We start from the raw sequence: 13,415 nt of genomic DNA on the forward strand, positions 1-13,415 counted from the left end.
GGCCTGGCCTTTCTGAATTTTTAAATTTCATCCTGATGCTGTAAATCTGTCTTTTTATAAGATCTTTCTGCACCGAATGCCCTCTATTTTCCATGTTCAAATAGTGACTTGTGTTACTTTGCTCTTGCTAATAAAAAAAAGAAAAAGAAAAGGTACCTATTCATGGCCTTTCGTAAAACAACAGCTTTCTCAATTGTGTTTAACCATCTGCAGGTAAGCACTGAAGTGCAGAGACAGCAAATGAAGATGCCTTAATTTTTTTCTAAACTCGAATACCAGAGCTCTTATAGGCATGATTAGTCATGGGACCTCTTTTCCAATTTAAGGCAGAGACATCTCGATTTATTATTCATCTCGAGCTGCACTTGAAATGCAGATGTTTCAGGCCCTGGCTCTTCTGGTAGCTGCAGCTGGCCTAATTCTTTATTGCTGTCCTCCAGGGATGACGCAGAGAGAGCTGGGCCAAGTTTTGGAGGATGCTCTTTCACCCTGAGAGAGGCTAATATATGAGGTGCGTTCAGACAGCCACGGAGAGCCCTGGCCGCCTTGCGGGCAAGGTCACCAAGCTGGACGGGCGGAGAGAGCAGAGTCCCTCATAGGGTTGAGAGTTCAAATAGCTTAGTTTCAGTTATGGCCCTATCCCTAGAGAAAGAGTAATATTTACTTACAATAACCAGTCTGTAAAATTCACAATGGCAAGAGAGCAAATTAAAAACATCAGCAACTTTGTTCTACGAGCGGAGATGACCACATTTTGGGTTTTATTTTCATTCATTTGCTTCCTTACATCTTACCTTATACCTATGAAAGGATACATGGCCCTCACGTTACAAAGGTTTTAGTTATTTACATCCACTAGAGAAATAAATTCAATATTTTTTTTTGGGAAATGTTGGGTGCTAGCATATCCTCTCAGTGCAAAAAACCCAGAGGCAGTGTAGACATCTAAATGAGTCTCATGATATGCTTGTGATATTTATTAAAACAAAGAAAAACCCTGTTATTATGTGAAAAGCATGCCTGACCCTCAAGGAGAAAGTTTGTTATTACAGTCTTCCTAGGAAACGCTTACATGTATAAGTGACCAAAGGGCAAAACCAAATATCTGAAATCGATCAGAAAAAAAGTATTTCAATCCTCATTTAAGGTTTTGGTATTATAACTCGCATCTACTATTCTCGTACTTTTCCCAAAACCGATGAAGATACAATTCAAACCCAACTCTTCATCAACATTAAAGCAAGGGAGCAGGTGGAGGCGAGGTGATCAGTTGGAAAGGACATCTCAGGGCTTCTCCACAGGCCACTCCCCCACCGTGGGCCAGGCTTGCAGGCCTGTGCATTTAGGATTCAAGGACTTCCCTAGTTGTTGAAATGAAAAGAGAAAAAAATAAAGTCTTACCCTACTAGAAGGATGTTCCCAGGTTTCTTAGTGGGGACTTTTTAACTCCACACACTTCCAGAGACCACCAGCTTTCCATTCCTTGACCGAGAGTCTCAGATCAATATGATAGATAAAGGTAAAGCTTAAAGCAAACGATTATCCTATAAGCTGATGGGAATTGTAATGTCAGTGTATAGCAAACACTACAGGGTACACTGAGCTTTTGAAAAGAATAAATTCATCACTTATTTCCAACGATTGATTTGTATTCTGGTTTAATTAGCCATGAAAAAGTCCATTTTTTAAAGCCTCCTTTTACTTTTCATTTTTATTTCCTTTTACCACTGCCTGCTGTAGAAGCTAATCCCCAGCTGTCAAGTTAAGGAAATTTAAAGGGAGACACTAAATAAAAACATCACCAATCATGAATGCATTTTCATATATCAGCTGTGGATCTCAAAGATTGTACACACAGACCAGTATTTGTAATTGGATTTCTCGAAGGCTGTCTTATTACCATAATTATTATTATTCCTAATGACAATCTGATCATTAACAAACAGAAAGTGATTTGTAAAATGAGATACATTCACTTCCCCATAAGTAAGTGTTTTGTGATCTCCCCTAAACCTACAATCTTCACATTGCTCCATTCTAATTGACCAATGTAAGTGACTTTAGGAGCGATAGCCATTGATAGAAATCAGAAAAGAAGGAAAGCCCGGGCTATAAAGTGCATGGAGGCCAGGCTGGGAGAAGGGTTCGGGATGAAGGGCTGACAAAGGGAACGATTTGGTTACTGAAATAACAAACTCACAAATGCATTCAGAAAATTCACCAAGAGCGTCCATGTTTATTTTAACTAGGCACCACAAAAAGGGAAAAGTCGGGACAAGAGTGAAGTCCAGCTGTTGTTTTTCTTGAAGAGGTCCCAGCTCCGTATGCTGAGGAACTCTCCTTGCGATGGCCCGGCTGAGACAAATGTTCTGTCCACACTTTAAATGGCAGCTGGTTATTAAATGACTCCCAATAGGGTGAACACTTGCTATTGACAATAAGGTAATATAAGGACCATGCAGGGCAATCAGGATGGGAATGTGAATGAAAAATCTTTAATCTGAAATTACAGCTGTCAGGGTTATATTATAAAACATGAAAGTTGCATCTGCAGTTAGAATTAATGTGTCCCAAAAGCCAAGTTTCTCATAAAGTGCATCTTGCAGATACATATTTTATAAATAGACTACCAGTCTTCTATAAATCAAAGAGAACTGTGGCCTATATTAAGGAATTAAAAGGGGTCATCTCTCCTGGCATTGGTATTTGTTGAACAGTATTGGGGGGTGAGGGGGTGTGATGTGAAATGAACATCGATTTCCAAAGTCTGGCAGAGAGATTGCAAGTATTAGCCCTGCACAATAACCCCCTGCTGGTTCTGGCACCACATACAAATGCCTCTAAGTTACATTTTGTAATAAGCTGTGAATGAGTAGAAATGAGAACTATCACATCATGTAAACAGCAAAATTGTCTTCCCGGCAAATTTACCAACAAAATGTAAATTTTGGTTGCTGAGCAGTTTACTTAAAAAAATTGATGTGATCTCTCAGGATGATTACATACTTTTAAAAATAGTCATGGTCTTACCAAGATAATTTTACATCCAGGATACATAAAAATCCTCGTTAGTAATGCCAGATATACATACAAGTTAGGGGCTTGGAAAGGTTGCAAGAAATCACCTAATCCAGGAACTCCTTTTTAAAAATCATTTTTTAAAAAATAAACATAGCAAGGACCAGAAAGCAAGCATATATTAAATCTCTGAAAACACGAAGCATTGGTGTCACAGTAGCACAAATCCCATCTTTATATTTGATGGCATATCTCACTTAAAATACTAAAGCAACTGCAATAAACTAGGTGCTATTTTTATTACTAATACTTAAGTCCTAGTGGAGATCCACTGCTATGTCAGTTTAAAAACATGAAGCTATTCCTTTTTCATCTGCTACTTAGTATAAGAGTCTTAAAAACAGGGATGCATGATTCATCAATATTTACTAGTAACACTTGTAAATTTAATGCTTGTCCTATTTAGTGTTATGTACCCTGGAAAATTCTCAGAAATTGATGCTACTATGAAAAAATACAGAAGATGATTTTCTTAGGGCTGGAAGAAAAACTGTCTCTCGAAAGAAACTACTTACTTTGCCTGAGAAGTAATTGCCATGCCCCCAAAGGAAACTGTATTTTAATTTACCTATTCTATAATTAGTGTGAAATCAAATGACCAAATGGATATACAGTGTATACAAGTTAATAACATGCTTCCTGTTAATTTTGTCAATTAGCTTAATACCCTTAAAACAAACCTTCCATAGCTTCCAAGGTGAGGTACTGCGAAGATAAGTTGAGCAAGCAACAGTAGGATCCAGGGACCCAAAGGCCCTAATTCAAACACATGTTTTCTCCTCATGCTTGGAGTGTACACACTCAATATGTGCTTGGATCACCAGATGTCATGGAATCTTCAGTGTCATCAGCAACTGAACATGCTTGTTGTGGCACACAGTGTTAGTTGTATCTTCACCTCTGTTGCCCATGCTTTTGTGATCTACAGACTAGACTAATACAGGAGCTTTCCAAAGATCTCCTTTGGTACACACTACCCAGAAGCTTCCACTGACACAAAATGCAGAAGGCCAACCACGTCAGGACTAGGGTTGAAAGCAGAGAACACAACTCAAACCCAGAATCAGGTGTAAAGATCTATTAGCATGAGAATTCCTAAATGAGATATATGTTGAACTGTCAATCAAAGTTGTACCTAAACATTTAACAAGGTGCCTAATAATTAATCAAGCTAATATGGAATTGAGTAAATTTGTGTAAGCTGTAGCATTACCACACTTTGATAATTTTGAATTTGACTTGTTTAAGCACTCTTTATCTTAATAAAATTACTCAAAGTGAAAACTTCATGTGTGAGTATTTTTATAATTACAATAATAAATTTTGGTTCCTAGATGTCCAATAATGATTCAACTGGAAAAGAAATAATACCTGAGTAGGAATCCAGCACAATGAAAGAATAAGAACTGTATCTTAGCCAAGAGGAAGGAAGGTAGGAGGGGTGAGAGGGAGGGAGGGAGAGAGGGAAGGAAGGAAATAATTTTGGAAATACAGCAAAAATCAAGTTTTTTTAATTACAAAAAGAAAAAGAAACCTGTGAATCCATCTTCCTATACAAAATGCCCCCTGATCTCCAGCACCAGATACTAGAGTGACTCAAGTGACTAAATACCACCCTACATGATGGACCAGGTACTGAAGAAATGCAGAGAAGTGCTTCATGTCCACTCTTCTGATAGAAAAGAAAAAATGAAGGGAAGGAAGGAGCATGCAGAACATTGGACAAGTCGTTTGGATGCTGGTCACTGGAATTTGCGTACTTACCTGTGTGTGCAAATGTTAAATTAAAGGAATAGAGAGAGAGATGGAGACAGATTCGCCTTTAATGTTGTCATAAGATAATCCTATAATAATAGATAAAAATAAACACTGTAACCTACCCTCAAAATCCTATCATAAACAAAAGAGCATTTGGTATTTTAATTCCTGAAACTCACAACAAAGTACTAGAAGAAAGCTCTGTCCTTCCCAAAGAAGGTAGACATGTGCCCTTTCTCTCCAAAATGGATCCATCAAAACAGAAGAGTGCGGAAAATGACAACATACGAATGTACAATATTGAATATATAATAGCATGAATATTGCATTCAGTGTAAATGTTTTCTTAGAAAAAGTATCAATATATTTCTGTTTGCTTTGATGTGACAGAAAGTGAAACTCAAAAGTTCAGTTTGTTCCTGAACTTCTTTTGTTGTATCCATCTCTAAAATATACTTACATAAGACTACATCATTGGAAACACAAACAACAGTCTTTTTTTTTTTTTTTTTTTTGAGCAAATCAAGACTTATTGAAGTCGGAAACCTCCTGCTGAGGCAGCCAAGATGTGGGCTCCAAGAGTGGAGTCTTAAACCCATTGCACCTAACGCATGAATGTTGGAGTGCAAAGGGCGATAGCAGCCAGGCCTCCCACGCATGTCTGGCCATCTCTCAGACAGGTGAGGAGTCCAAGAGGAACCAGGTAGGCAAGTGGGAGTGTCCTGTTGGTGGAGCTTCCCAAAAGGTGAGAGGAACTTACTACCCAACAAGCCCCACTCAGGGGTCTACCTGCTCCTCAGACCACAGAAAGGGTGAAAACGCAATCACCTCTTACAGTGGTTTAGAGGTGAACTTGTGTTTGGCCATTTTCATTCTATTTGGAGCCCTTTGATTTGCAAGCATTGGGAGAGGCCATGGATATTTTCTAGTTCATGCTCAGCCACAGAGTCTGCCACTAGTTTAGCTATCTTCTCTGGGTTTCAGAGGCACCACTATATAATCAGCTTTCTGTTGGGGCAGCTGGGACCCCATAAATGGCACTTCCTGACCAGCAGCTCTCTCTGGAAAAATGTCGGGGACAAGAGCAGGACGACAGACAGCTCCTTGCTGTCGGCTCCCTATTTGTCCGTGTATTGGAAGCAGCGCCTTCGTGGCTTCTGCACCTGCTTGTTTGTTTGATTGGGAACGTTAGATTCCATTCAGCAGTTTTTCCGAGGCAGAATCTGCAGCATACTTCTCAGAGGCACAAGCCTCTGCCAAGGAGCACCTTCCCAGAAGTCTAAGTTCTACCTTCTCCGAGCTGCCAAATATGTTTGCTTATTTGTTTAGAGAGACTAAAGGACAGACAGTGGTCCCATCTTCTGGTTCACTCAACAAATGCACTCCCTGGCAACTAAGGTTGGGCTGGGGCCCAAGCCAGGGGCTAGGGACTCAATGTGGGTCTCTCACATGGGTGGCCAACCACTTGAGCCATCACCACTGCCTCCTGGGATTTGCATTAGCAAGAAGCTGGAATTGGGCACCAGAGCTGGAAATAGAACCCAGATACTCTGGTATGGAGGTGGGTCTCTTAAACACTAGGCCAAATGCCCACACCTTGGCTGCTAAACTGCAACGAGTCCAGACTCTAAGCTTTATCTCCACCACCACCACCACCACCACCACCAGTGCCCCAAGGGAAATCTGTAATTACCTTTATAAAGCCTTTTAGGGGCCTATGGTTGGCAGGTGCTTTCCCTGTTGTGCTATCGCTGTGCTGCTGAGTCGGCCTTCTGGGTCCTTCAACACTTTATCCAATGCTCTTTGTTAAAGTGACTGCTGTGGCTCTGTCTCCAGAAGGCCCTTTGCCACGTGGAGACTGCATTTCTGAGCAGCTCTATTGACACAGAATTTGCATACCATATAATCCACTGATTTTAAGTGTACAGCTCAATGGTGCTGCCTACATTCAGATTTACAACCATCACCACCACTAACTCCAGAACATTTTCATCACTCCAAGAAGAAACTCTATACCCACTGGTGGTCTCTTTCTGGCCCCTACAAGGCCAAACTCCCTTCTATTTCTATAGACTTGCCTATTTCAGACATTTTTTTTTCATTTCACAGATAGAGTTAGACAGTGAGAGAGAGAGACAGAGAGAAAGGTCTTCTTTCCATTGGTTCACTCCCCAAATGGCAGCTACAGCTGGAACTATGCCGATCTGAAGCCAGGAGCCAGGTGCTTCCTCCTGGTCTCTCAGACAGGTGCAGGGGCCCGAGCACTGGGCCAACCTCCACTTCCCTCCCGGGCCACAGCAGAGAACTGAACTGGAAGAGGAGCAACCAGGACTAGAACCCAGCACCCATATGGGATGCTGGTGCTGCAGGCAGAGGGTTAACCAAGTGAGCCACAGCACCAGACCCTCAGGCATTTCTTACAAATGGTGTGTTAAGGACTGAATTGCATCCCTCCAAAATTCTTGTGTTGAATGGCTGTCCTCCAAAGCGACTTGTAGTGACTGTATTCAGGGTTAGAGCCTTTGAAAATATGATTGAAACTAAATTGGAGCTTATGGATGGGGTGCTCATCTGATAGGACTGGCATCCTTATAAGATCCATTGTGGATTGATTTTTGTATAGGTTGTACAGAAGAGGTCTTGTTTCATACTTATGCATACAGAGATCCAATTTTCCCAACATCGTTTGTTGAAGAGATTGTCCCTTCTCCAGGGAGTGGTTTTACCTTGTTCATTAAAGATTAGCTGGTTGTAGATGCAATGAACAATTTCTAAGGTTTCTGTTCTGCTCCATTTGTCCACATATCTACTTTTATGACAGTACCAGTCTGTTTTGAGTATAATTGTCTTCTAGTATGTCTTGAAATCTAGCATTGTGATGCCCCTCATTTTGGGGTTTAAGATTACATTAGCTATTCAAAGTTTCTTGTGTGTTCGCATGAATTTTATGATCATTTTTTCTAGATCTGAGAAGAATATCTTTGGTATTTTGATTGAGGTCGTATTGAATCTGTAAATTGCTTTGTGTGGTATGGACATTTTGATATTTTTTTTCTTTTTTTCTTTATTTATTTTTTATTTAGTAAATATAAATTTCCAAAGTACAGTTAATGGATTACAATGGCTCCCCCCCCATAATTTCCCTCCCACTCACACCCCTCCCATCTCCCGCTCCCTCTCCCATTCCATTCACATCAAGATTCATTTTCAATTATCTTTATATGCAGAAGATCAACTCAGTATATATTAAGTAAAGATTTCATCAGTTTGCACCCACACAGAAACACAAAGTATAAAATCCTGTTTCAGTACTAGTAATAGCATTACTTCACATTGGACAACACACTAAGGACAGATCCCACATGAGATGTAAGTACACAGTGACTCCTGTTGTTGACTTAACAATTTGACACTCTTGTTTATGGCGTCAGTAATCTCCCTAAGCCCTAGTCATGAGTTGCCAAGGCTATGGAAGCCTGTTGAATTCGCCAACTTCAATCTTATTCTGACAGCGTCATAGTCAAAGTGGAAGTTCTCTCCTCCGATCAGAGAAAGGTACCTCCTTCTTTGATGGCCCCATTCTTTCCACTGGGATCTCACTCGCAGAGATCTTTCATTTTTATGTTTTACAGAGTACATATATTAACACAGAAATGCTTGTATATAATGTACAAATAACCAGAACTGATATTTGGCAGTTGAAGATTCAAATTTGTTGATTAGTGAGGTTCTTGAACCAAAAGTTTGTAGTCTCTGGGCTATTGGATAGCTAAGAATTGCAGGAAAAAAAAGAGAGCACAAAAGTTCATTCAAGGAGTCCTTGAACATGCCAGAGAGGAATCGTGGGTTTCCAAGGCAGAGTGGAGCTGGGCAGCACAAATATGTGGAAAGCTCTCATGGAGGGACGAAGTTGTGGGAAGAGGCTAGAGGATATGGTGGCTGAGGTGACTTCGAGGCCAGGTGAGGATCATGGAGAAGTCATGGAATAACAAATTGTGCTCAAAAAAAAAAAAAAAAAAAAAGGATAAGTAGACTGTACCCATTCAAAATTCACCTTTAAAAAGCTCCACTTTTTTTTTTAACTTTTAATTAATGAATATAAATTTCCAAAGTACAGCTTATGGATTACAATGGCTTCCCCCCCCATAACGTCCCTCCCACCCCCAACCCTCCCCTTTCTCACTCCCTCTCCCCTTCCATTCCCATCAAGATTCATTTTCGATTCTCTTTATATACAGAAGATAGTTTAGCATACATTAAGTAAAGATTTCAACAGTTTGCTCCCACACAGAAACATAAAGTGAAAAATACTGTTTGAGTACCAGTTATAGCATTAAATCTCAATGTACAGCACACTAAAGAAAGAGATCCTACATGAGGAGTAAGTGCACAGTGACTCCTGTTGTTGACTTAACAAATTGACACTCTTGTTTATGGCTTTGGTAATCACCCTAGGCTCTTGTCATGAGCTGTCAAGGCTATGGAAGCCCCCTGAGTTCATCGACTCTGATCCTATTTAGACAAGGCCATGGTCAAAGTGGAAGTTCTCTCCTCCCTTCAGAGAAAGGTACCTCCTTCTTTGATGACCCGTTCTTTCCACTGGGATCTCACTCGCGGAGATCTTTCACTTAGATCTTTTTTTTTTTTTTCCGCCAGAGTGTCTTGGCTTTCCATGCCTGTAATACTCTCATGGGCTTTTCAGCCGGATCCGCATGCCTTAAGGGCTGATTCTGAGGCCAGAGTGCCATTCTATGGGTCTGCTGTGTATCTCACTTCCCATGTTGGATCATTCTCTCCCTTTTTTATTCTATCAGCTAGTATTTGCAGACACTAGTCTTGTTTATGTGATCCCTTTGGTTCTTAGTCCTATCATTATGATCAATTGTGAACAGAAATTGATCACTGGGACTAGTGAGATGGCATTGGTACATGCCACCTTGATGGGATTGAATTCGAATCCCCTGGCATGTTTCTAACTCTACCATTTGAGGTAAGTCAGCTTGAGCATGTCCCGAATTGCACATCTCTTCCCTCTCTTATTCCCACTCTTATATTTAACAGTGATCACTTTTCAGTTAAGTTTCAGCACTTAAGAAGAATTGTGTATTGATTACAGTACTCAACCAAAAGTATTAAGTAGAGCAAACAAAAAAATACTAAGAGGGATAACATATTAAGCTGCTCATCAACAGTCAGGGTGAGGGCTGATCAAGTCACCGTTTCTCATAGTGTTCATTTCACTTTAACAGGTTTCCTTTTTGATGCTCAGTTAGTTGTCACCTATCAGGGAGAACAAGTGGTATTTGTCCCTTTGGGATTGGTTTATTTCACTCAGCATAATGTTTTCCAAACTCCTAACAGGGATCACTTTTCAGTTAACATTTAAACACCTAAGAATAATTGTGTGTTAATTACAGAGTTCAACCAATGGTACTAGAACAAAAAAAAAATACTAAAATGGATAAAGTATTACACTGTACATCAACAGAGAGAGAGAGAGAGAGCGAAAGGTCTTCCTTTTCCATTGGTTCACCCCCCAGATGGCTGCTACAGCCAGCATGCTGCGCCAATCCAAAGCCAGGAGCCAGGTGCTTCCTCCTGGTCTCCTGTGCAGGTGCAGGGCCCAAGCACTTGGGCCACAGCAGAGAGCTGGACTGGAAGAGGAGCAACTGGGACAGAATCCAGCACCCTGATCGGGACTAGAACCCGGGGTGCTGGCGCCGCATATGGAGGATTAGCCAAGTGAGCCATGGCTCAGGCTAAAAGCTCCACTTTTACCTCCCTGTTCTTAGTACATGACTTTAATTACCCCTTTTGGGGGTCTTCCTTATCTCAGGTAGCATCCCACTATTTCCTGTACACATATGACCTACTCAGTATATTTTAAATTACATCCAAATACATCTGTGTTACAACTTACTATCCCTGAATCCTCAAATAATTCCTATAGGAACAGGACATGTATTGTGTATTTCACTACTAACTTATATAAGATATAAATAATTGAAGCTGTACTAAATGACATAAATATAATAACAAACATGAATAAATATTTCAATAAAAATAATTTAAATGACAAGTCATCCAATTAATAAGGAAAAGGCATGAAAAAATTAATATTATATCCAAAACATTGAAATTCATTTTTATCTATTTTACTAGTTGCTGAAAATATAGTGATCATTAATGTTTAAATTAGAAAAGTAATTTGTAATTAGAGTAAATATATTCTACAAGTTCAAATTGACCATGAAATCATTAAATAAATTTTTTTCTAGGAAAATATTAAAATAAAATCATTGTGTTAAAGTTTCAAAATGGAGTAGATATAAAAATGAAGAAAGCTTCCTTGTACACAAAATCCTTCCAATAGAAACAAATTTAGTACTTATTCTTGAGCCTACATATTATTTCACTTTATTATAGGGAGAAAATTCTCTCCCCTTTTTTTTTTTAATGTACCACATTTGGTTGACAAACGCAAATACTTTCAGGGGATATCCCAGCAGAAACCATTGTGGTCTGAGGGTTTTCTCATCAGTTTGTGTTAAAGAAAAAGATGCTGAATTATATACACTTAACAAGTCACAAAACAACAAACATGTGTAAGTAATGAAAATCCCTCATAGTAAGTAATCATCATTATGACACTAAAGGAAAACAAGACCTTTTATTAGCTTAACACGTTTTACCATGATCAATAGAGAAACTTTTACCAAATACTGTTCAACTGAAATCCTGCCAACCACTTCTCATCTTCACACATTTGAATACTATAGCAAATACTTCTTTCTTCATGAAAATGAATTTTCATCAGACATAAGGAACATCATTCTTGGAATTGGTAAAAATAAAATGAACAGCCCTTCCATAATTTGGAGGAAAACTCAATGGTATCATATCATGCTCAGCAAAAAAGGAAAATTCACAAGGAAATATCTAAGGATCTTATCACTGAGAATAAAATAAATTACAACAGATAGGCAGGGAAAGTTATTCCCATGTCACAAACCTAGCCATACATTCTCTGTTGTAGAACCATAAAAAATACAAATAAAAATCTCATAACCAGAGGGAGATTGAAAGTAGGTAAATGGAGCCATGAGCGTATACGGGATTTTAATTAGTTTTTGAAAGTCAGATCATTTTGAAAGCTAATGAACTGCTTAAACTATATGAGAAAAATTGAAGCCAAGTTATGCAGTGAGAGATTGCAGTGGCATTGTCATGAACAATGAGAAGGAGAAGGCTGGAAACAGGGATGGTAAATGAAGACCTTCCTTTGGAACAACTCCCAAATCTGCAGCCCCAGTGGTTACTAACTGACAATTCAGAGTGTAAGGGAACCACAAAAAGGTCATGTAAAATGGAATTTAAAGATAAGGTCATTTTGGTGCAAAAAAAATTTTTTTAAATCCATGCATGAATTTTTCAAAATAGGCATTTTTCTGGTTTTTTTCAAGATCATTCATATGCTAGATTTTTAAAAATTTTTAATCTTAATAAACTCATTTTGTAAGTCTATTTTCCAAAACCTTTGTGAAGTACCCTTGTATATCTCTTCTAGGTAAAAATTCCCAGGGATTCCACTCTGAAGAGCTTGAATGGGCCTGCTTGATTAGGTCACAGTTTCTACTGTGAATGCTATTGCTGAGAAGAAATCCCTTTTGTTTTTAGCTTTTGGGAGATCTGACACATGAGAGCTTCAAGTTAAGCTTTCCAGACAATAAACTGTTCAACTGCACACTCATTCACATTTACCTTTAGCAGAGGAAATGCATTCTAGCTAACCTATTCTTCTTTCTTAAACATAAACAATGATTGTTCAGAGAGAAGGAACAGCTTAAAAAAGAAATATCTCTACAAAGTAATAGAACAATGATTTTAAAATAAACAGATAGGTCAGGAATAGAAGGGAGTTTTTAAAGAACTATAATTAACACATTTGTGGGGTTTCAAGAAAGCACTGTATCCACAAAGCAAAGATAGCATGCCATACAAAACAAATTATATATCTAAATGAGAAATCTTATGTAGAATGGAACTACCATATCTGATATTAAAATTTTCACTTAAAGGAAAAGTAAATAAAGCAAGGAAGTATCCAATATTATAATAAAATACAAAGATTTCAAATATGAGAGAAAACATACAAAATATAAAGGAATAACCCAAGACTTCAAACATCTTAATAACAAAGATGGAGAAGGCAAGAAATTCTTAAAGAAATAATAAAAATGTGAAACTATGCATGTTCTGAGCAGAGACACAGTCTATGATTTACAGTTTCATAGGATATTATTTTGTGCTTCAGAAACAATAGACTGTAGAGAAACCAGGGTGGACAAAAATAGGATGACTCAGACACCAGAAAGCAACTGTTCACAGATGATGGTATATTGGGTTCAAGTGTTACAAATGGAGCTATAGAGAACTGGTAATTCTCAATAAAACCTGGATGTAAAATCAATAGAACTGTGTTAGATGTGGAGTATGAGGAAAAAAAGAGTTGTCAAGAAAATGCCAAATTATGTTGGCCCAAGCAACTGGATGAACGAAATTTTTGGTTTGCTAAGAAG

This window comes from Oryctolagus cuniculus, chromosome 8 (genome assembly GCF_051225735.1).
Source record: "Oryctolagus cuniculus isolate XC-2025 breed Fujian yellow rabbit chromosome 8, ASM5122573v1, whole genome shotgun sequence".
NCBI lineage: Eukaryota > Metazoa > Chordata > Mammalia > Lagomorpha > Leporidae > Oryctolagus > Oryctolagus cuniculus.